A 25,178-nucleotide genomic window follows, 5' to 3' on the forward strand; every position below is an offset into this window, starting at 1 on the left:
TGGGTAATGTCTCTGATTAGAGCAGATAGAGAAAAGTGATTTACACCCCTTCTTGTCCTCTAGTGTGTTTTGTAGGGAAGTAAAATAACTCTTTTTCCTTCTACCCATCTTAGGGTGGTTGGCTGGGACCCTGTAAATTAGACTAACAAAATAAAATAGATTAAAAAGAGAAAAAGAAACAGGTTTACTAGCATGTGCATCATGCATTCACATGGAAGAACTCAGTGATAGTAACTCAAAAGGGTGGTTAGAACTTGGGCTTATATAACATCTTAACAAAAGAACAATACATTTTTAGAGAAGTGACAAGATAGAGAAAAAGGGCTTTGAGTTTCTAGGGTGGCAAATTGTGGGGGAACTAATGGAAGATAAGGGCAAGTTAGTAAATTTGCTATGTGGATTCTTCTGGTGACTTCTCTGGGCTGATAAAGGTCTAAAGTTGTCTTTGGTAAAGTCTGTCCTTCCTGGTAGAGTGGGGAGTGGGGACATCTTTACAAATTTACATCAGGTTTTAGGCAAACAGGGGGATGGAAGAGAGCTTTTCTTGTATCTGTTTCTTCTCAGTTGGCTTCGTCTCAAAATGATTCTTATGCCACAGAGATATATTTTGGGGTGGCACATTATGCTACCCTTCATTTTAGAAGGACATTGGATTAAAAGGATTATTGATTCTTGGCCTATCCTCTATCTGGCTCTCTTGTTTAGAGTGTAGACCTGCATATCAACCGCTAGAACCAGTGGTTGTGAGGGTTTTACCTCAAGGGCTAACATGTCATCTTAGTTCATTTCAAATCACCTTCCTGACAACACTACTGCAAACCAAAAACAATCTGATAAAGTTAGTGCCTTTAATAAATATTGTTATTTAAACCTGATAAAATTGTAGACCAGTCTCTTTGTTCTTTGGGAGGCAAAAGAAAAGGTATAGGAGAAGGGTGGGAGATTGGTGAGGATATTTGAGAGTCCTGATATTGTTTTGAAGTGTTGATGGCAATGGTAGTGTGTTGATGATGGACAAAAACAGCATGTTATAATGCAAGTTTGTGGCATTTTTAGCTGAGCCTGTCACACAAAAGATTTCTGGATGGTGTGTATCCATTGCTCCTGTGGCCTCAATAACCCTACAATTCTCAGTTGTTTGAAGTGAGTGCTGTTGAGAAGCAACATATGCTTCTTCCCCTCCATGCAGAGAAATGAAATTTGGAAAGATGTGCTGAAAGAAAAAACATAGTTTCCCATGGCAAGTTATCTCCAAGAATGAACAATTTCCTGGGATTGTGATAATGGTTGCTAAAACCTCACTGAGAAAAATAATTCAATTGCCCAAATTTGGGCTTAGATCATGTTGCAGCTGGCTCAGTAGAGTGGCGAGGGACCATCAATCTGCTTTGGAGAGAGGTGTCATGCTTAGGAATCATGTGGATGCAGCCTGCCTTCACTGATACTGGATATGATAAAAGAGTCCTGGGGCCTTTCAGAGAGAGTATACCATTCACATAACACAGCATTGTGTAAGTCCCATGAAGTTTTCTTTTTTTTTCTTTTTTTAATGCTATTTAAACTTGCTTTCATAACAACCTGAATAAAATGGAAAATATGTTATTAGAGTTTGTTGAGGAAATCTGTGAATGCATTAACAATAACAGCAATGTGACCAAAGTCATGGGCACTTAGGTTTTTTGTAAACATTGAAGGCCAGTTACTTCAAGGCATTAAACATGTAACCCTCCTATTTTAATTTCCTGGCTGAGACAACTTTGGTATTCCAAAATTTAGCCAGCAACTGACTCAACAACTGGGAAGCCAGTTTTCCAGAAGTTTCAGCTTTGATTTCATTATTTCAAGGTCATCTATAGGATGTAAGTAATAATCAGAAGTGTCAGGCCTTAGAGAACAACCAACAGCACAGAGTGAAAGTACAGTGTGGACCTGTTGTACATGACACAAGTGGGCATATTTGTGAATTCAGAACCAGTGAGTTGCCCAGGACTCCAGTAAGTTCTCTTGCTTTATGATTGTGAATTTTCAGACACACGAAATTAGGATAATGTTGCATTACAAAATCAGCAGTTAGGTGTATGAAAAGATCACTGCCTCAGGAAATCAGGAGACCTGAGTCTTAGTCCCAGGAAATAATCATTAATCATAATCTTCATTTGTGAGCAATTACTGTATTAATATATGTGGGGCATCTTCTAATACATTTTCTCTAGCTTATACAATAATTTAGCTTGGAAGATATTATCCCATGTTCAATGTGAAGAAAGAACTTCAGAGAGATTAAGTGACTTTCCCAAGGTCACTAAGCTAGTAAAGAGCAGAGTTAAAATTCAGACTCAAGTGTGTCTCCTGAGGCTCTGTCTCTGCTGAAAGCTCCATGTTCTTTCCTGCATCTTTGTCTTTCCTTCAGTTGTTTCTTTTTTTTTTTTTAACTTTTTATTTTATATTGAAGTATGGTTCATTAACAATGTTGTGTTAGTTTCAGGTGTACAGCAAGGTGATTCAGTTATACATATTCATGTATCTATTTTTTTCAAATTCTTTTCTCCTTTAGGTTGTTACATAATCCTGAGCAGCTGTTTCTTCCTGGAATAAATACCCTTCTTGCTCATCTCAGTCTGTATGACTTTAAGTTCATTCTTTAAGCCCGACTCCAGTCTATCATTTTTAGGAAGACCTCCAGGGACATTCCCATCCATTGGTTTCTCCCGAGTGTAACCTCACTGCCCTTCTTATCGTGCTGCTCATTTAGCACCTGCTTATATCTCTGGCATGATCCTCGTGGCCTTTGGTACCTCCCATCTATTGTCAATCACATTTCAGTGTGATGCTCTCCCTCTCTTCTCTCTCTCTCATTTATAAATTTGGAAGATATTAGGGAAAAAATTAAAGCATAGAAAAGTACCATGTACCCTACTACCCCAAATTAGCAAAATTTACCATTTAAAAATATTGGCTTCAAATACTTTTCTTTAAATAAAGAATTAGCACCTTACTGATCAAAGTGATATTCACATTATACACTTTCCAATCCCATTCAGAGGCAACCACTAATCCGAGTTTGGTGCCTAACCTCTAAGTCTAGGCTTTTTTTGGTTGTTGTTACACATTCTTATATGTGTAAACAATATATAATGTCATTTTGTAATTTTTTTTGTAAGAGAACATAGTGTAATTACTGCATATGTCTTTTGAAAATTTGCTTTTGTAACTTGGTATTTTAAAAAAAATTGTCACATTTATGCATTTAAATCTAATTTATTCATTTAAATTGTAGCATTTCATTTTATGATCCTAAATGTCTTATTAATCTAGTCCTCTTTTTACAGACATTAGGATTCTTACGAAACTTTTAAGTTATAAAAGTTATAAAGCTTTTTCAGAGGCTTGGTTTCTCCTTTGCCATTAGACACTAAATTCTCTGATCGAAGGACTGTGGATTACACTTCTTAATGTTTAGCGTTGTAACCACAATTCAGTAGACATTCAGTTGAATGAGTTGATAAAAATATCTGGGGGAAGTGAAGGTGTTCAACTCTGAGAAGGTTAACATGATTAGAAGCAGGTAGAGTTTGACTTCAAGGAAGTTAGTTGGAATGACATTTTTTTCTTGTATTTATGGAGATGGGAAAGTAGGGTAATAAAAAGCTGCTTGAAATGATACTGAGGGCTTTCCTGGTGGCACAGTGGTTAAGAATCCACCTGCCAATGCAGGGGACACGGGTTCGAACCCTGGTTCGGGAAGATCCCACATACCTCGGAGCAACAAAGCCCGTGCACCACAACTACTGAGCCTGAGCTCTAGAGTCCACAAGCCACAACTACTGAGCCTGCAAGCCACAGCTACTGAGCCTGCGTGCCACAACTACTAAAGCCTCTGTGACTATAGCCCATGCTCCACAAGGGAAGCCACCACAATGAGAAGCCCACGCACCGCAATGAAGAGCAGCCCCTGCTCGCCGCAACTAGAAGAAAGCCTGCATGCAGCAAAGACCCAACACAGCCCAAAATAAATAAATAAAATAATAAAGAAGGAAAAAAAAGAAAAAATAACATTTGAAACCTTATATAAAAAATAATTTAAAAAAAAGAAATGATCCTGAGATGAGCATGGATAACCTAGTACCTTTTTTTGTCATGCTAATCAATTTTGTAAAAGACTAGTAACCGAAAATATGGAAAATAATTGATTAAACTACAAGCAAAAATACTTAGAAATGTGCTTAGGTGTATTTGGCAAGTCAGTGCTACTTATGGCTGGACTGCACAAATTCTACATCCATTTCTAACTAGATCATCTCTGTGATTCACCTTGGAGAAATCTAATTGCCCTTGAATATTTGACTTTTAATGTATCAACATAAACATTTTGTCATCCTGGCTTCATGGTGATATGACAATTGTGCTTGACAGAGATAACAGTTTTCTTTAGGAATGTTAAAGGCCATGGTCTACTTCTTCTGTTTTGTATCTTCCTTTCTGACCCATTTGCATTTTTGTTGCTTTCTGAATGTTGTCTAGATGGATCACATCCAATCGTTGGGAGAGAGCTGCGAGGTTGGGAGGTAGGGGTTGTTGCAAGGCAGGAATGAGTTTATGCCTGTGAAGCCCTAGAACAGTGTCTGCCACGTAGTTAGGTCTAAGTAGCTGTTAACTCTCATTCTTCTCTTTTGTACTTCTTACAACAGAAAGGTGAGGTAGTTATTTTATAAGCTTTGTTGTAAATCACTCAGGATGGGTACAGAGCTCTTCATGTCTCTTCAGCCCGAGATTGTAACTTGTTCTGAGGATTCTGGTAGGTGAAAGTCTAGGGACTCCACAACAGGGAGATGTGAACTCCAAAGACTCTCTATCCATCAGGGGCATCAGATGATCAGGAAGAGGCAGCAAGATTGAGCGTTGATTGGATAATTAGAGTGAGACAGTATTAGGTTTATTATTTCATATATAGCTTCTCATGATGTTCGTTATAATCTGATAGCTATAGGAACAGTCCTACCTATTCATACATCTGCTCAGTGATCTATTGATTTATCATTCATTTAATAGTTCCAGGTACTTGAAATACATTGATGAACAAACAGAGAAAGATTCCTGCTCTCCTGTGGCTTACGTTCTAGCATGGGAAGACAGAAAATAAGCAATAAATATATTAAGTAAATTGTATAGAACATTGGAAGGTGATAACCGCTATGGAAAAAAAAAAGATAGATCCAGGTAAGGGGGATCAGGAGCGCCTGATCAGGTTGGATGGTCAAGGGAGGATTCATTGAAAAGGTGGGAACTGAACAAAGACTTGAAGGAGGTGAGGGAATTGGCCATGGAGATACCTGCAGGCAGAAGAAGAACTAGCACCAATGCTATGCCTGTCATGCTTGAGGTAAGAAGACCCGTGTGACTGGAGTGGAGTGAGCAAGGGGGAGAGTTGTAGGTGGTGAAATCAGAGGGGTTATGAGGGCCAGATAATGTTAGGCCTGTAGGCCATTGTGAAAACTCTGGTGATCCAGTAAAGAGCTTGAGTTAGTGTCTTAAAAGGCCACTCTGACTTCCGTGTTGAGAACAGAGTCTAAGGGGCAAGGATAGAAGCCGGGAAAACTGTTAGGAAGCTACTGCAACTCCAGGGCAGAGATGGCCGTAGAGATAAGAAGTAGTTCAATTCTGATATATTTTTATTCTAGAGCTGATATCCTAGAGGATTTGATGTAGGGTGTGAGAGAAATAAAGGGACCAAGAATGCCCTGAAGACTTTTTTAACAGATGGAGCTTCCTTAAGCTGAACTGGTTGGATTAGGTTTGGGCAAGAACATTAGGGATTCTTTTTTTAAAGGTCTATTAGCCATCTGGATATACAAGTTTGGAGTTCAGGAAAGAGGTCTTGGCTGGAGATATGAATTTGTGGTTTTTTTTTTTTTTTTTTTGGCATATAGATGGAATTTAAAGCCATGAGGCTGGATAGGATCACCAGAGGAGTGAGTGCACATAGAAAAGGGGACCAACAACTCAGTGTTCGGGAGACTCAATATTAGGGGGTCTGGTGAAGAAAAGAAACCAGCAAAAAAAAATTGAGAGGGGGTGACCAGTGATGTAGGTGGAGAAATGGGTGAGTCAGGGATGCCCAGTGGAGAAAGTGTATTAAGGAGGGTGATCAAATATGTCAATGCTAATGATGGGCCAAGTAAGATGAGCAGTGTCAGATGACTATGAGATTGACCTCTGTGAAAGTTGACTATGAGATTGACCTCTGTGAAAGTCATTTGGTAACCTCGATGAGAGCGGTTTCATTGGATGTGTAGGAACGAAAGCCTGCTTGGAGTGGGTAAAGGGAGATGGAAGGGAGTGAATTGGAGACAGCAAACAGACTGGTGGTCAAAACTAGTCTCTTACATGGAATTTTATACCTCTCTCCTCAGGTACTCCTCCGTTGGCCCATTAATGTGCCAAAAGTACCAAAGTTAGAATTTCCTTACTTCCCTTTAGGAGAGCCTCTGTATTCAACCACTGAAAATGTAAATACCCTGAAATTGGTATCTCAAAGTTATTAAACATTGTGGTATGGATTTGTCTGTTTACACTGGATTCCTGGGGTGACAATGAAATGGTAGAATTTCAGAACTGGAAGGGATCTTAGACATGACATAGTCCAACCCTATTAACAAAGGTATACATAGGGAAAGTGATTTGCTCAAGGTCACATACTTGGTGTATGACAGAGCTGACACTAGAATCCAGGGCTTCTGTTCTAGTGCTTCACCAACTGCATAATATTTTCTCTTGGATTTGATTCACCATGTATGCAGGACAAATAAAGGCTTGAGGAGATGCTATGTAAATGTCTGTTAAGTGAAAGAAAGAAAGCGTGAATGAACTAACAAATGAGTGAAGACAAGACAATATTTGAATTGTACGGGAAAACCAGTTGAGGATCCAGAAGGCTGATGTTTGGAGATTTGCTCTGAGATACAAGAGAGGAAAGTCAGGGTGAGAAACTATAAAAGCTTAGGGAGAAATAAGTGAGAACTGCAGATTGCATTGTGAGTGGTTTTTACCTTGAAAGCCTCAGTGATGTTTAAAAATTCTTTCAAAAGTAAATGAAGAGACTTCCCTGGTGGCACAGTGGTTAAGAATCCGCCTGCCAATGCAGGAGACACGGTTTTGAGCCGTGATCTGGGAAGATCCCACATGCCGTGGAGCAACTAAGCCCGTGTGCCACAACTACTGAGACTGTGTGCCACAACTACTGAAGCACTCACGCCTAGAGCCCGTGCTCCAACAAGAGAAGCCACCGCAATGAGAAGCCCGCGCACTGCAACAAAGAGTAGCCGCCACTCGCCAGAGCTAGAGAAAGCCCGAGCACAGCAATGAAGACCCAACGCAGCCAAAAATAAATTAAAAAAAAAATTATTAAAAAAAAACAGTAAATGCAAACCATTAATGAAACTTAATGGAAGGGACTGAAGATGGAGAGCTTTTTGCTAACGAGAGTTGGAATGATGGCATTTTTTTATATACTTGATGACAACTACTGATTTGGTTACAGCAGGTTTACAACTTCCTGAAAATAACCAGATACAAGAAGTTTCAACTTGCTGGAACTCTTATTATATGCTTGAATGACTCCTGGAACAAAAGAAAGCTGTGCATGATTGTTTAGGAAAGTATAAGATAAACAAAGCATATGTTTTCTAACATCTGACTGTAATCTGATAGTCGTGTTATATTGGTCTCTGCTCATTTTAAGGTTATGTGATGAAGATGACTTTAGTGGTTCAGTACATAAATAAATGATGTTAAGACTCCACTTTAACTTATGCCCCTCAATTTTTCATACATATTTGCTGCTTTTCTTTCAGAAAGGAAAATGCATGTTACTTGTTCTCTTGGAAACATTCCACATCCTTTTATATGTTTTTCCTTTCTCTTTTGAAAGATCCCCCTCACACCGCATAAATAGAAATGTCCCTGAGAGTCATTTGATTTCATGGATGGCAGAATACTCATTTCAAATATATTTGGGAGAACCAGATAAAATAGCTATACTATCCTGCATTACCTGATTTAGTGCTGGGGACTGTGGAGGGCTAGGGGAAATTGTAATGGGAAACTCAAGTTAGTTTTCACTTTAAGTTCAGTGTCTCGAATCCAGTGGAGCTGAGGGTAGTCAAAAGTTATTACTATCTGATTTGACTGTTCACAGTTCCAAGTGTAATAAGTGAGTTGTGCCTCTGTTTTGCTGGTAGTAAGGAAGATGCTCCCATCACCTTGGTGCTAAATGGCAGTTCTTGAGCAGTGTCAGCAGAGAACTGGCTGGAAAAGGTGACTTGCTCTTTTTTTCTTGCAGCCATTACTTTGTCAGGGCGAAGGCATATTGGCGAAGCAGTTGGGGCAATCTTACATCTCTGTTTATCGGGCTGCATATATTCTTGGGAGAAAAAGAAGCCATCCATTTCTAAAGCTGTCAATCTGGTAATCCCAGCCACCACTAAAAGCCACTTCAATTCATTTCTTCACTTCTTTACACTTTGCAGAGAGTTTATTGCAAAGATGCATTAACCAGAAAGATGCCTTTAGGATAAGTTGCACTCCGTTTTGGGAAGAGATGGCAGCTTTTGCAAAGGTCCCAAGGGTGTTTTAAGTAAGAGAAAAAAATAGTAGTAAGACTTTGGGAAGCATCATTATCTGGATCTCCACCATTCTTTTTATTTCTATTAGCATGAAGTTTTCATCTTTTATTTACTCTTCTTCTGACCAGCTTCCTTCCCTTCATATTTAACTTTGTTTCTGCTTATTTACTCTTGCTTTGCTTTTATTTATTTATCTTTTTTGTTCCTGCTCCCCTGATTTTTCCCACCCACAAGGAAGAAGCAGGCATTCATATAATAATATTGGATCTTTTCCTCGATGTTCCATCATAGGCAGGGTGGGCTAGCATTCCCAGGACAAGGACATAACCCTTGATCTTACTAGCTAGGATTAGTTGATTTCCCGTGGCTTCAAGCTGTTTACATAGAGTTCCAAGGGAAACTGAGTAGGGCCAGTTTCCCTTGGCAACCAACCTTAAGCTTGAGGCCAAGAGGAAAATAACAACATTTAGTCCCCTTTCTCTTCTGTAAATACAGGAATCATTCATGTTGTCTTATTATTTAAATAAGTTTAAATGAGCCCTTGACAGTATTCTAGGCACAGACAGTATTGGGAGGTCTGACTGAGCCGTATCTCCAGCCTAGAATGTTACTAGTATAGGAAATTCAGGGATGAGAATCACTGGGAAAGTATTAGCTGTTCCTTAAGAACTATGGATAATGTGGTCAGTAACCAATTTCTCTTTTTGCCAAGTGGAACAATATAAAATTATAAAAAAATGAACTTGTGTGCTTTGGCGAACAATTTTGAGTCTGCTACTTTAAAAATGATGGATAAATTGAAAAATGACACAAATATGTTCAGGTGACTTTAACAGTTGAATGCTGAGCAGTAATTATATATCAAGCCTGGAATCACCAAACAGAAACGTAGGCTTGTCTCTTGTTTATGTGCATAGTCAGGTTTGTTTGAAATTCTGAAGCATTTTACAAATTATTGGGAAATGGCTACATGTTTTACATAGGAGAACCCTAAAATGGGCCATATTTAGATTTATTTATTTTATTTATCTAAATCTTTATTTAGATATTCTTTAGGTTCTTAGAGAACTTCTGAAGAATTTTGTTTTTACTATTAATTATTTCTTCCTTATGTTGCTGAATATGCTAGTAGACTTAGAAAATTGTCCAAGGGCTACATAACATGGTCATGACATTGAAATCCTTCCACTATTTTATCCCTTGGGACTCCAAAACACCATCTGGTAGAGATTAGTTTCTCTAATGCCCCTTGAATGAGTCTCAACCCTAGGATTAATGCCCCTGCATGGAACTTTTTCTTAACTTTGCTTCACCATTGACATCTTCTGGTCCTTTAGGCCTCTGTTTAATATTTGCTTCCTCCAGTTGCTCCAAAGTTTGTATCCTCTAGATTGATATTTGCAGTCATTAAGATCTCATTTCAAGGGCTACTTCCCCCGGCTTTCTCTCCTCTTTTTTTTATGAATAATTACAGCATTTAATGTTTGTATCATCCATTAAGTAAAATCACATATGTCCTTACATTTTTGCTGAATAGTTTTTTGTTCCCTCTATGATAAAAAATCTCCCAAAGGCCAAAATGATGTCCTGTAAAATATCTATCAGACACTCCACCCCATACTCAGCCTCACATAGTTCTGATTTCGTATTAATTTGTTCAGAGAACAAATTTTTTAAACAAACCTCAGCCTAGAACTGTAACTAGGTGCCAAAATACCTTTCTTTCTCCTAAGTTTCTCCTAATTTTTTTCCCATAAATTTGGCCCTTTTTTCTTTTCCCCGTCCCTCTTTTTGATTCCTGATGAGAATAAAGTATTCAACATCTTTTATTCATTCAATGCAATATTTGCCGCACTGGATTTTAAAAGTTTCAGTGAATAAGTGTAAATTCTATCTAGAAAACAATCAAGAAATCAAAGACCATTTAAGTGAGCCTGCCATGATTTAAGAATTAAAAAAATATGCTCATCTTGGTTAGTGGTGCTGAGGTGAGTAAGAAGAATAGGAAAAGTTCTGAAAAGTACTCGGTTTGGTGCAAAGAACACAAGCTTTAGAACGTAGTGGGAGAACGTGAATCACGTTCGAGTATGTGTAATATTCAAGGCACTATATTAGGTATTTTACATCAACATATCAACCCTCGGGTGAAGGTGCAATTAATCCTATTTTGTAAGAAGTAAAACTGAAGCTTATAGAGTTTAAGTAGTTTGCCTAGGGTCACACATCTAATAAGTAGCAGGACTGAGATTTGAACCTAAGTTTGATTTCAATAACCATGCTTATTTTACTGTATTATAGTCAGAACTATATTATAATTTCTATGGGAATCAGCTGGACACAGGCTGACTCCAGCCTCCCACCCTTACTAACTTACACCTGTTTAGCCTGATGAACTTCTCTCTGTATATGGATACTGAGTGAACAAGAATAGCTTTTAATAATAAGTATTTAATATTCTGTATACCTGACCAGTGGGAACTCCTAAAAAATTCTGCTAGCATATGCCAGACTCAGAAAATTGGAGAAATTATATATCAGAGTAATTCCCAATGGTCTCACCAAGAGCTAAAGACAAAAAATGTCATATAAAGTTCTACCTTCTCCTATGTTGATTCTGCCTAGAGTCAAGTCTTTGTTACAGAAAAAAACTCTCTTCCTCTGTTTTCTGTCACCCAAAGTCATAATGTGCTATGTAAGTGATATACGACATATGAGTGACCTCCCTTAGAGAATCTTTTTTTTTCATGAATGGCTGTGGACTCACAAGAAGTCATCATCAATGAATATACATAGGAACCACGCTTTACTAAGGTCAGGGAACAGTATAAATTAAACGTGCTACAAATTTTGGAGAAATCAAGTTAAGGTTACTGTGCTATGTTGGGAGCAGTAGATAATCTCGGCTTGGGCTTGGCTAACATTTGCTCACTTCCTGTCTCTATATTTAATTTGATGAATCCTTGAGGGGAAAGTTCTTAGCGGCCCCATTCTGTGGGACTCTTCTCTGTGAAGTTTAGGGAAGTCAAAAAGATTACCACTTCTGTGGTTCTGCATACTTTAGCTACCTGGTTGAAATTTTGATTTAGTCAAAATGTCAGTCTGTTTTGAGGCTGCACTTTTTGTTTAGGGTTTTAATCAGTTTTGTGCAAAAACATATGGGCCATTATGGACTTGGTTCTGAGATGTCCTACAGGGGGTGGTAAGGAATATATTCTTTTCTGTTTTCACGTTGGTCTTCAGTTTCTAGTTTGCAAATAGAGGGATTTACACCACGTAAGTAGTTCTTAACCTAAGGCCAAAAGGTCTTTTTAGAAGCTGATGGAATCTATGGCTACTCTTCTCAGAAAAATGTGCATACCTGCCATTTCAAAGGGTTGATACACCACCTAAAAGTCTTCTGGGAGCCCAAGAATTCTTGGTTAGAGAATCCCTGTACTAAATGATCTCTTGGGTGCCTTCTACTTAAATATTCTATTATTTCACATTTTCTATGATGATTTGGATGATTGTCATGTTGCTTGTAAAAATAGGATATGAACTACTTAGGAAGATTTAACTTTTGCAGCTATAAATGACAAAATGTCATCTGATAGTTTCCTTTTTTTTTTTTTTTTAAAGTCTTTCTGAACCTTGTCTGTTCTTTAGAATCACCTGGGGAGCTTTTAAAAATTCCAATGCCTGGCCACACCCTAAATCACTTAAATCAGAATCTCTGGGGTTGTATTCCAGACATCAGTTTATTAAAGCTCCTCAGGTGGTTTCTTTGGGCAGCCGGGGTGAAAGTCAGTACTCTGGCAGGACTAAAACATTTTCATAGGTTTCAGATAACAGGAATATCAACCACCAGCTGAAAATGAAAGAACGTTCCATTCTTTCTCTGCTTTCAAGTGTATGGTATTGAACACTGTATTTCCAGCTCAAAATAAGTGTTTGAAAACTCTTGTGTGTAATCATGCCTCCCAATGTGTTATGCTCTTTGGTAAGCTGGCCTAGGTTACTAATACTGAATGGCCTTCCTGGTACTGTTTATAGATGTGGGAAGGGCTCTATATTAGTACATGCCCTGTTCTGCCACAAGCACACATTAGGAAAAAGTGGTTTTCAACATAAGAACAATTACCATTGTCATATTCCAAACTGTGTGCAAATTGTTTTATTATAAACTCGCTGTTGGTCCCTATTTAACTGGGAAATCATTTGCTCTAAATTTATCTAATTCTCTCTGCATGGCATTGACATTTGCTGGCAAAGCCAGACTTGCTTCACTTATAAGAAAAAGATTCCATGGAGAACAGGCAATGCTCTCATCTAACTGATTAATAATCTCTAGAGGATCTTTGGAGCCTTCTCACATGTTACACTCTTCCTGCTCTCTTGACAATTTTGGCTTTTCTCTGAATTCAGAAACACAAACATTGGTTTTCATGAAATGTAGCAGTAAAACCTTTCTTTATCAGACCAGCTCTTCAAAGAAAGGATGCTCACTGCCAAAGCTGGTAGATGAGAAATGAGATGTGTAATGAAATGTTGTTTGTTTTCAAGAGTTTTACAAGTCAATTTGGGTTACTTCATCAGCCAAGTTTTACCCCTGTACTAGGCAACCATTACATGTTTTCAATTTGAAAAAACGCCCATCTTTGCTTTCCATGGCATCTGTACTATATTCAGACCACTCTCCAATTTAATGCAGACAAAGACTTTCCAAGTCACATGGTCTGTTTAAGTAATAGGAGTCCATTAAGAATGAACAGAGACAACCTGTATTATAGTGATTTTTGCCGTTATGAGTTTTGCAATTTTCCTACCTAGCTTTGGTGTTTGAAGATGATATTTTGAAAATTGGATTTAACTACCTGAAAACCTATGACACAGAATTTTCAGCAGCCAGTTGGTAGCCTGAAAGGCCCTCCCTTAGTCATGGCTATCTGTTTACTACTTCTCTTTAGGATAAGGATAAATTTCTTCGGGAAGATGTCTTGCTTTACAGACATTCTTTTGTTATTTTCTTTAGAAGTGCTATTCAAATCTAGAGCTAAGGGAAAAGTCAGATATGAATTCTGAGTCATTAAGTAGCACAGTCTGAATGTAAATTTCATGGCACCAGTGAGGACTCCTGATCTTGGTAGCGACTGTTGCTAACACATATATTGCCCCTGAGAAAAGGGCACCCATTAATAATTATTATTCTAAACATAGGGAAGCACCTGGGAAATCTTTGCTTTAGTCATGGTATTTTTGACTACAAAGGGTGATGGCATACATATGTATGTGTAATTATTTCCTACATATGTTGCACTTAAAAACTGGCTAAAATTTATATTGCCTAGTCTTGATAGAAACTAGAAATAACTAAACAATTAAAACAAAACGCAAGCTAGTTTAACACTGACTTGCCAAAGGGCTCACTTTTGAATAGGTGTTGTTCACCAGAAAACAAAACATCTGCTACTACTTGGGCTTTGGTTCCAGCACAGCACTTAGTAGGCCCTTGATATTAGACATGGACAGAATAAAATGAATGAATGAAAGTATCTGTAATGTATATTTGAACATAAGAATCACATTTTGAATAGATCATATGTGCTTTCTTTTCTTCAAAAATCTATAAAATTTATATCAAACCTCACATTTTATTGAAAGTTTTCATGATTAAATTATTGCCCCATCTACTCAGGCTGCTTTTAATATTGTCTTTTTCATGTAACTATGGCAACATCTTTGGTATCTATACTTCAGGTCCTGATCTCTCTTTCCACAATTGGTCACTTCCCTCTGCATCATTCATAACAGAAATCATCTTAAGGCACAGGCAGTCTTGGAATGGGATTATATTTTTAATGTCCTTTCTGTTACAGGCTGAGTTGCATCCCCCTGAAATCCATATGTTGAAATCCTAACCCCCAGTACCTCAGGATGTGACTGTATTTGGAGATAGGGTCTTTAAAGAGGTAATTAAATTCAAATGAGGTCATTAAGATGGACCCTAATCCAATACGACGGGTGTCTTTATAAGAAGAGGAAATTCAGACACAGGGACACAGAGATGGAAAACCATGTGAAGACACAGGTCAAAAATGTCCATCTACAAGCTAAGGAGAGAGGCCTTGGAAGAAACCAACCCTTGATCTTGAACTTGCAGCCTCCAAAATTGTGAGAAAATAAATTTCTGTTATTTAAATTATCCAGTTTGTGGTATTTTGTTATGGCAACCTTAGCAAACTAATACAACTCCCTTGATTTTCCAAATTGTTACTCTTCCTTTCCAAATATCATTAGCCCTTGAAAGTTTGAAATATATCCTAAGCTTCGTATTACATGCAAAGCTTCAAGTCTGTTTGCTTTCTCTGCACCTCTTAGACCACATAAATCTGACCATATGATTTTTCCCAGATTACCTCCTTCTCTGTTATTAACAGCTGTATATTTCCTAGTTTTTGCAGGATATCAAATAGGAGATCTTTCAGGAAGCTCCTGTAAATCAGAATGGTCTTTATCCTAGTTTTAGCTATGTCATCGGAAGAGGAAGGTTTTCCATCTATGGCATGAATCCGTACCATTTAAAATGCAACTTGGGGAGAAAACACCAATAGATCTAGATTCACATACACTGTGAATATGCATAGATTGCACATTATTTTTTTTTCTGCCTTATCAGCTTGCCCATTCTGACCCTCTGTAGCAAAGCAGAAATACAAAGATATCGAAACAGAAATGATTGAAACTTTGTATTTGGCACGAGATCGGGTGTCCACTGAGATTCAATTTTAGGGTGCGAGAAATCAGGGTCAGCTCAGTGGAGCAGGCAGCTATCCAAATGCTAGGAAGAGCTGAGGAAGCCCAGGGAGGCCTCTTTGTCTTCCAAATTGCTCCTCAACTCACAGCCAGGGCTAGAAAGACTAATGTTAGAGCATCTATGTTTTGTGTCCAGAAAACTTCAATCATTAAGAACTTTTTAAAAAATCCAAATTCCACCTAGAGGAGCTGAGCAGTATTTGGTCCTAGGATGGTAATGTGATAACAGTGACTTTGTTTAAGGTTATCTTTAGTCTGACAAATTGGAAAAACAAAGGAAACAATCTTTTCCTTTGGGTGATGTTAGGAGCTACTTGAGACCATCCCCTAATTAAAGATGAAAAACAGTAGCTCTCTGGGAATTTGGATGTTAAGCTTGGACCTAATGTGCCATGAAGTTTAAAGGGCAAGTATGATGATGGGCATGTCATGCTCTGTGCATTGAATAAGTTCTAAAGGCTTCACGTGAGGACAATGTGCAAACTATTCCATATAATCATGCTTAATGAGAAATCACACTTTAATGTACAATCATGAGTGAAATGGTTACTCAGATAGTCTTGGAAGTCTGAAATTTGTCATGTTCCTATAGAAAGAATGTACATGTACAGGTATATTCCTTGTCATCCATTCATCATAAACCTCTGTTTATAGGCACTTCTGATATATTGGTAATGAAAGGATGACTAAGGTCATCCTTAGTCAATGATGACACAGAGGCATGACAAAATTCTTAAATGCTTTTGAATCTTCAAAGGGAATAAATTGTATTTCTCATGATCCAAATTTATTTTAGTCATAGTATAATTCTCTGGAAAGTGATCATTTGTATATAGTGTGATGTATATATTCAACGTGGCAAGCGAAAAAGTAGGGGCTTTGGAATCAAACAACTTGATTTACATCACAGCTCTTCATTTGCTAGCCCAGTGATTTCAGCAGAGTTATGTAACATCACTCACCCTTGATCTTTACATCTGAAAAATGGGCATAACACTGCCTACCTTGCAGTGAGGTGAGGACTAAATGATATAAAGTACATTGGACCATGCTTGCCACATATAGGTGTTTGAAAATGTTTAATTCCAGTCTCCCTGGTGCAACACATTAATCAAAGCACCCTATTTCCTGACCATGTCAGATAAAGAATTTACTATGCATGTAAACAGATTTAGGGGCTTGGAAAAAAGATGATAATAAGAATAGTAGGAGAGTGTGTCCCTTGTTGGTGAGGCTGCCTTTTACCTACGCTTGTTTTCAGGGGGCTGGCTGCTGTGGCTTTAATTTCCCTGCTTATTTTCTTTAGGGTAATGAATTTTTATTTAAATTTGGTGAATTTCCTTTGAGCTCCTTTTAAGTCATCCGAACACAGGAAACACTTTTTCATGCTTTTAGAGTTTTTCTGATTGACTTTGTTCTCCAAAAAGTTCTGATTTTAATATTCTAAGTGATAAAAAGTGCCTTGACACGATTGAAGCAATTTAATTAGTAAATCCGGAAATTATAAAGGATTGGAAATCACACCCTCCATGCTTTTAATAAAACAAGTAGTGAAACTTCTGATAGATGCATACCATGTGTTGAAAGAATTCTGTACCACACACATGGAGGGAAATGAAGAAATTGAGAGAACTTTGCAAGAGACCTACTAAGGGAATTACATGACAAGGCAATTAAGTGATCAGTATACCTCATGGATCAAAACTTCTGAGACCATCACAATTTATGTAAAATACATGTTGAGTATTTAATGATGCAAAATAATTAAAACCACACATGGACATTCAACATATTAAATAAGAATAAGGGGCTAGTATAATTGTGAGGCAGTCTAATTTTTTAATTAATTGACCTCAGAGCATCTAATCTTAGGGTAAGTAATATACAAAGGATCATTTAATGTTGTTACTAATAGGATTTTTAGTGTCAGAGTGTCCATCTCATGATAATAGTGTGTGAATTACTTCTAGTCAGTTTACTATGAGTACTCTCCTATAGTATGTCATCACTAAACAGGGAACATTGTTGTAACTGCTAGGCATATACATAATGACATGTTCAACTGTGAAACTATCTACAGTATATAAATACTGATGCTGTACTCAAAAGCGCCATCATTTTTTATTGCCCTGGTAATGGAGTGTTCCAGAGAGACATGTATATGGATGATTAGTGATTGGTAGATTTTTGTGCCAGTATCTTCAAATGTTTAAGAGCAACCTTGATCACCAGCAATTGGAGGAATCAAAGAACAGCTGATTCTTCTTTAGAAAGCAAGTTACAGGGTCAAACTCTGATAATGTTTCATCCTAAATCATAGGTAACAATAAGAATATCAACAAGTACATTTCAAATATGGTAGATAAAATCAGAGCATTATTATAGGAATTATAATGTAATTTGTACTCATAATAGCAATTTACAAATATTCAGAATAATTGGGTAATCCACATCCTTTTTTTCAATGTTACTTTAATGGTCCTTTAATTCAAGGTAATAGTGAACTGTAGTTGTTAATAACATATTTGAAAATGTTAAGTGTGGTCAATGGTGAGGTAAGTTGAAGAGAAACCTGGCAATTTGGTTCTCTTTTCATATATGGAACAACCACTTGGAAGCTAAAAAGTTTAACCAGAGGAAATTAAACATGTGAATGTGGTTGAGAATCAGAAGAAAATCATACTGATGAGGATAAGACATATTACGTCTTGACTCAGTTCTCATCCACAGTGATTTTTCCATATTTTTTTATCTTGCACTAAACTGACTTTGCAAAACGTGAGTATTCAGAGATGGAGAATCTTTCAGAGAAAGTCTGAAATGGGTGGATCAGTTCTGAGAGTTGAGCAAGGCTTATGAGTCACAATCCAATTCGCTAAAACTTGGTGAGGTCAAGTGGACCTTTGTGACATGCCTGCACATAATCTTTTTTGCCTCTGTTGTATGCTGATGAGAGCTGGTGCATGATTTGCTCATTTGAAGGGTCATTTTTGGTGTCATCTGAGCAGAAAATTCCTTTGGACCTTCATTTTTGTTCAGAGGTGCCACACTCTCTAGCCAGTTTCATAATATGTATGGAAATTATGACCCCATTAGATTATTACTAATATTGGAAGAAGGTAGCTTTTGAACTATTACCAATGTTTCAAGTTTTGATACCTTTTTGGTAATTGCTAAAAATCTCAGTTGTTGTCAAGATAAATAGGCCAACTACTTTGAATGTTCTTTGTAGGTAGTTAAGTTTTCCAATATTGGTAAAATAAAATGTATCATTTTCCTGAATTTCAAAAAGAACATTGATTTTTGGGCAGTGTAGCAAATAATGTTGAGGTCTTTTAAACATGTGATTGTAAAGCCACTATAGAACCTACCTCTAAATCACTGTACAAATTTTGGGGAACTCACACTGAGAATAAAGGGTTATAATCTGTACATATCACTATTAGGATCTTTGCTGTAGAAATTAAATTCACTTTAATGTATAGCTATAGTTCCATTAATACAGATTTGGAATGGCACATATGGTTTGCCTAGAGCTGGTTGTTTCATTACTTTCTTTCTTTTTAATTTTTTTTAAGTTTGCAATGAGCCCTAAAGTCCTAATTTGCTTCAGCTGCTGTAAATTGGTTTCCAGTAATTTTCACATCTTCTTCAACTTGCATTGACATCTGTAAATATAAGGGCACATATTAAATCCTTAGTTATATTTGTGGAGCTCACAATCTGCTAGGAAGTTTGAGTCAAAGATATCTCTGGCATTATGCAACAGAAATCAAGAAGATCCAAGTAGGAATAAACATTGTCCAATTGGGAAGAGATCAGTTTCAGAGAAATAGACTCTATTTTATGCACTACAGTGCAATTATGAGACATATGATGTTCCATAAAATGTCTTTATGTTGTTTTCTAGAGGCCTGAGGGCACTAAAATGACATGTAGGAAAAGAGAAGAGAGTAGCCTCTTCGTGAGAGCTCAGGGGCAGAGTTAACTTTCAGTAAAGCTGTAAAGTAAGATAGTATTTATTTTTGGCACTCTCTTACTTCTTTTTTTAGTGCCCCATTTCTTTCTAAGTGTTCTCTTTTCTGCTTTCAGCCACAATCAGTTAAAGTCCACTAAGATTAGCTGAAAATGGTTTATATTGCCTTTTTGGAGAGGTATCTGCAATTTGGTTACAGTGTTTTGATGACCAAAACTTTAAAATAGAAAAAAGAATGAATTTCTGATGGTGGAATTTTAAGCTTCATGCTTGAAATTCATGCTTAGGTAGAGATGGAGATAACTGTCTGATGAAATCACACTCCAAACGGGCCCTACCCATGGGGAACGCAGCACATATGCTCTAGAATAGGCACAGCTACTGAGGGAACTGAAGAGTTTGTTTCTTCTGCACTGATTGTGGTGGGTCTCAGGTAGGGTGACCAGGTAATTTATCATGCAGTTTCTGAAAGTCTGGCCATCTCAGCCCACCTGAAGATAACTGTAAGGGCCATTTTAGACCCAGAGCCCTGGTGGAGGTTGGTTAGGTCTGCATCACAGGTTGACTTCTCCCTCGGCCCACACGTGCTTTCGACCAGTCCTTTCCACCCGTGCTGGTCCCTTGGGCACTCCTTAATAAACATCCTGCACACTAAGCTCTGTATCAGAACAGGCTTCCTGGAGAACTAAGCTGCCATGGACAAGAAACTGATCTGCCTACTCAGAAATTCTGTTAACTTTTCCCAAAGTTTGTGGTGGCGGCTGACAAAGGGAGTACTCAGCATGGGGCAAGGGAGGCTGTCACAGCGGACCTCCAGCAGCTCAGATAGAGGGCTCAGGGGAAAGAAGTGGGGATGCTGTGTAGCCCATTTAGAAAACTAATGCACATGCTCTGGAACCAGACTTTCCAGGTTAAAAAATTGGCTCTGTCACTTACTGGTCTGGTTACTGGCTAAGTTACTTAACTTCTCGGTGCCACAATTTCCTCATTAGTACAATGGACATGATAACAATAATGATGATGATATGAGACTTAAATAAATTTATATATATATATATATATTATATATATATATATATATATATATATATATATATATATATATGGATTTATAATGGTCCCTGGCATAGAGGAAGTACTAAATAAAAGTCTGCCAATATTTAATATCAGTATTTCTTCATAACGGTTCACACTAGAAAGAGTTCCACAGAAGGAGAGCAATTCCTAGGGGGTAGTTGAGATTCCTGAGCTTTTTTTCTTGTTTCTACAAACAGATCACTCACAAATGTTACCATTGCTATATAAATCAGTAAATGTTGAAGACATCTTATGAGGATACAGTGTTGATAACTCTGATGCTTTCCTCAAATGCTACTTCTCAGTTATTGATCGTGTTTTTGTTTTATTTTAATGAGTTTTTAAAAAATTAATTAACTATTTTATTTTTGTCTGCGTTGGGTCTTCGTTACAGTACACGGGCTTCTCATTGCAGTGGCTTGGCTTTGTTGTGGAGCACGGGCTCTAGGCACACGGGCTTCAGTAGTTGTGGCTTGTGGGCTCTAGAGCACAGGCTCAGTACTTGTGGCGCACGGGCTTAGTTGCTCCGCGGCACGTGGGATCTTCCCGGAGCAGGGCTCGAACCCCGGTCCCCTGCATTGGCGGGCGGATTCTTAACCACTGCACCACCAGGGAAGTCCGATAGTGTTTTTATGTTGACTTAACCAATAATATGTGTTAGAAAAAAGAAAATCAATTAATGGAAATAGTGCATTTTACTCCTGGTTCTCTTAGGGTCATTTCAAAAGATCCAGGAGACTTGTGAATGCACATTGTTTTCTTTTTTTAAGCTAAAGTTCATGTTTTAATCAGATTTTCTCAGTTTTTACCCCATGTCCTTTTTGCGTTCTAGAATCCCATCCATTATACCACATGCATTTAGTCACTGTGTCTACTTAGGTTCCTCTTGGCTGTGATAGTTCTTGGACTTTCCTTGTTTTTGATGACCTTGACAGTTTTGAGGAGTGCTGGTCAGGTATTTTGTAGATTGTCCCTCAGTTGGGATTTCTCTCATGTTTTCCTCATAATTAGACTGAGGTTATGGGTTTTTAGGAAGAAGACCACAGAGGTAAAGGGCCATTCTCAACACATCATTTCTCAGAGCATTGTCTCAAAAGTGCATACTATCAGTATGACTCAACACTTTTTTTTTTTTTTTTTAAATTTTATTTATTTGTTTATTTGTTTGTTTGTTTGTTTGTTTATTTTTGGCTGTGTTGGGTCTTCGTTTCTGTGCGAGGGCTTTCTCTAGTTGCGGCAAGCGGGGGCCATTCTTCATCGCGGTGCGCGGGCCTCTCACTGTCGTGGACTCTCTTGTTGCGGAGCACAGGCTCCAGACGCGCAGGCTCAGTAGTTGTGGCTCACGGGCCCAGTTGCTCCGTGGCATGTGGGATCTTCCCAGACCAGGGCTCGAACCCGTGTCCCCTGCATTGGCAGGCAGATTCTCAACCGCTGCGCCACCAGGGAAGCCCTGACTCAACACTTTTGACGTTGACCTTGATTACCTGACCTGGCTGAGGTAGCGCTTGCCAGATTTCTCCATTGTCAAGTTACTCTTTGGTCTACTTCCCATACTCACTCTTTAGAAGGGAGTTACTCTGTGTAGTCGACACTCAAGAAGTGAAGAGTTATGCTTCATCTCCTTGTGGAGAGAGTATCTATATAGATTATTTGGAAATCTTCTTCATGGGAGATTTGTATCTTCTCCCCCATTTATTTATTTATTTAATCATTTATTTATATAGCTATGGACTCATGGATATCTATTTTATATGTTGGATTATAATACAATGCTGCTTTATTTTGTTTCCCAAATTTATTTTCATTTTTGATTTTGAGACACAGGCATTTAAGTGAAAATGAGATGATTTATTTTCTCTGTGGCTTGTGGATCTCAAAGAACCCAGAGAGAGAAGGTAATTCATGTCAGCAAGTTTTCATTTTATCTCTAGATAACTAACATTTCTTTTTCTTTCTTTTTTAAAAATTTTTATTGGAGTATAGTTGATTTACAATGTTGTGTTGGAGCATTTTTAAATGAAGAAGATGGATTCTTTTAATTAGTAGTATTTCTTACTGAATTAGAAACTATTTGTTTTTTCTCTTCTATGACCCCAAGGTTTTGCCTGTTTGATTTGAACTGTATTTGAAAGTAGCTTTGTTAGTGTACGGACATTTTTATTATTTGGAAGAATTAAGTAGCTTAGGCTTTAGTAAATATTAGGGCAATGATTATGAAGTAGTATGACTGAGCTGGTTATCACCCAGGGGTGACTTAAAGTTAAATGTTAAGAGGGATGCTTATGAATTTGATTATGCTTAGTACAATTAACAGGTTTAGCTGCTACTTTAGAAAGCGTATTATGAACACTTAATTCTAGTTACAGTGGTGCAGCAGTTCTGACACAGTCTGTACATTTGAACATTTTTGTATTGATAGTGCAGAGAATGTGCATATTTTTAAATGACCCGGGTGGACACATTGCCACTTTATCAGTGTCAATTTTTACTGCACGTTTGCAAGGTTTGTGGAGCACCTTTCAATGCTGGTTTTTATTAAAATGTTTTGAACATGGCAGACATATATTCCTGGGTATTTAAAATTAAAAGATATACTCACAGGTATTTGAAATTAAATATGAGTATCTGCTTCTATGAGGAGATAAAGCAAAACTCAGTTTTGGCACTGTAGATAAAGTGCCTCAAACATCGAATATAATGATAATAATAATATTTACTTTTTTTGAGTGTCTAAGATGTACTGGGTACTGCTGAAGGACATCGCAAACTAAATCTCTACAATAATCCTGCAAAATTGTCATTACTGTTATATCCATCTCACATCTGAAGATATTTGTCACTCAGAGAGAGTAAGTCTTATTTCTTTACTTTAAACATACCGTACTTGTTCCAACTCGGGACCATTGTCCTTTTCCATTTGCTTTGAATAATCTGCCCCATCCTACCCTTTGCGTGACTGGCCCTCCGTGTCTTTGGATCTCAAGTGGGGCATCATCTGCTCCTTGAGGTCTTCCCTAACACGTTTTCCCACTCCAACTGTCACTCCACTCACTCTTTACGACTTAACATTATCTGATGTTATTTTGTTCCTTTATTTATTTTCTTCTCCCCATCCAGAAAATTTAACCTTCATGAAATAGGGACTTTGTCTTAGCACCACCACTATAATCTGTAGCCCAGAGTAGCTGTTAAATACATATTTGTTGACTGAATTAATAGATAAATCCTATCGAGCTAGTGAAGGTTAGAGCTGGGATTTGAACCCAAGTTTGGCTTCCCACTCTTTCACTCTGTTTTCCAGCTGGGTCTATTGGCTAATATCTGAATAAATATCAAATATCCAGCCTTGAACCATGATATTTGATCAGAAACACATTTAAGTTTTGGCGAATAATTAATTCTACTAAAAGTAAAAAAGCTATTGCACCAAAGTTTCCATAATATTATGCTTCTCTTTGCTAGTGAGTATGTGACCCTAGTTAGCTGTCAATTGTCATGATAATGCTAAATATTTGTTACATTTTTATAAACTTACCATGTATTTCACAGACTCTGAGCACCTCAAAAAGGGATTCTTTGTTAGATTAATTTGAGTTGTTATGGATATACAAAAGTAGGGGAAAAAACCCCTACTCTGTATTTAAAAAAAATCTTTCACAATTTAGAGTTTTCACAAATTTGGGTAATCTTCCCCAACATCTAGGTGGAATTAATGAGGTTTCACTGAATTTCTAAATTCTTTTTTCTCACCAACAGATGTGTACAACTGTCTCTTTGGGAGGAATGTAAACCATCATGGTTTCAGGAAACTAGACCATGGTTGAGACATTTGAAGGAAAATGAAGTGTCAAAGAACAGCTGACAGCATAACTAAGAAATCAATCAATGTCCAGGCTGCTTTATTGGCATAATTGGCAATGATTTATAGAATAATGGCAGGAGTCCAACTGGGCATGTGTATCCTTAATACTATTATAGCTCTCTGCTATGAAATCTTAGTTAAGAAGACATAATTAGACTGAGGAAGAAATTTTAGAGATACTTATTTAAATTAGCTAATAACCAACAGCAAAATATTTTCCATGAGTCTATTTTGTCTAATAGTGTGAAAATTTGTGAGATATTTTAATGAAATCCTGAAGCTAATTATACTCAGTGCTAATAAATCAGAAAATATCTCTCAAGTGTTTGCATAATATCTAGTGTTTTGCATGTGTCTAGTGTGATATTGCTTTATTAATCAATATTGTCATATGAAAAAAAGTTGTGTACAGAAAATAATTATGTCTTTTGTGTGCTGAAGGTATGGGAAGGGGCTTAGGGGCAGCGAGTGTGCAATTGGCCAACTGATAGATGTGGTTCATTTAAAAAGGAGTAATGTAAGGTTTATCTACTGTGCTGCATCTTGTAACTTACTTATTAAATTTATTCAGGAAAGATGGCTTTAGTGATTTTTCTGGAAACTAACTGGTGGGTTGTGAGAGATAATTAACAAAACTTCCTGTTTCTTCTCTTGGAACAGATGGATATTTTTGAAATGCAGCAGAACACTGAGCTCAATTTCAGGGCATGCATAGTTGAGTTGCTTCTATTTGTATAATGAGGTGCTACTTGCTTATATTCCAGAGGTCTACAGCCTTTCATCTGTAGAGTCATGCAACTTGTTTCCACGGAACTAAGCAGCTAAATGCAGCAGCCAACATTGGCTTTAG

The sequence above is a fragment of the Balaenoptera borealis genome (assembly GCF_965194805.1).
Source record: "Balaenoptera borealis genome assembly, chromosome: 1".
NCBI classification, from domain to species: Eukaryota; Metazoa; Chordata; class Mammalia; order Artiodactyla; family Balaenopteridae; genus Balaenoptera; species Balaenoptera borealis.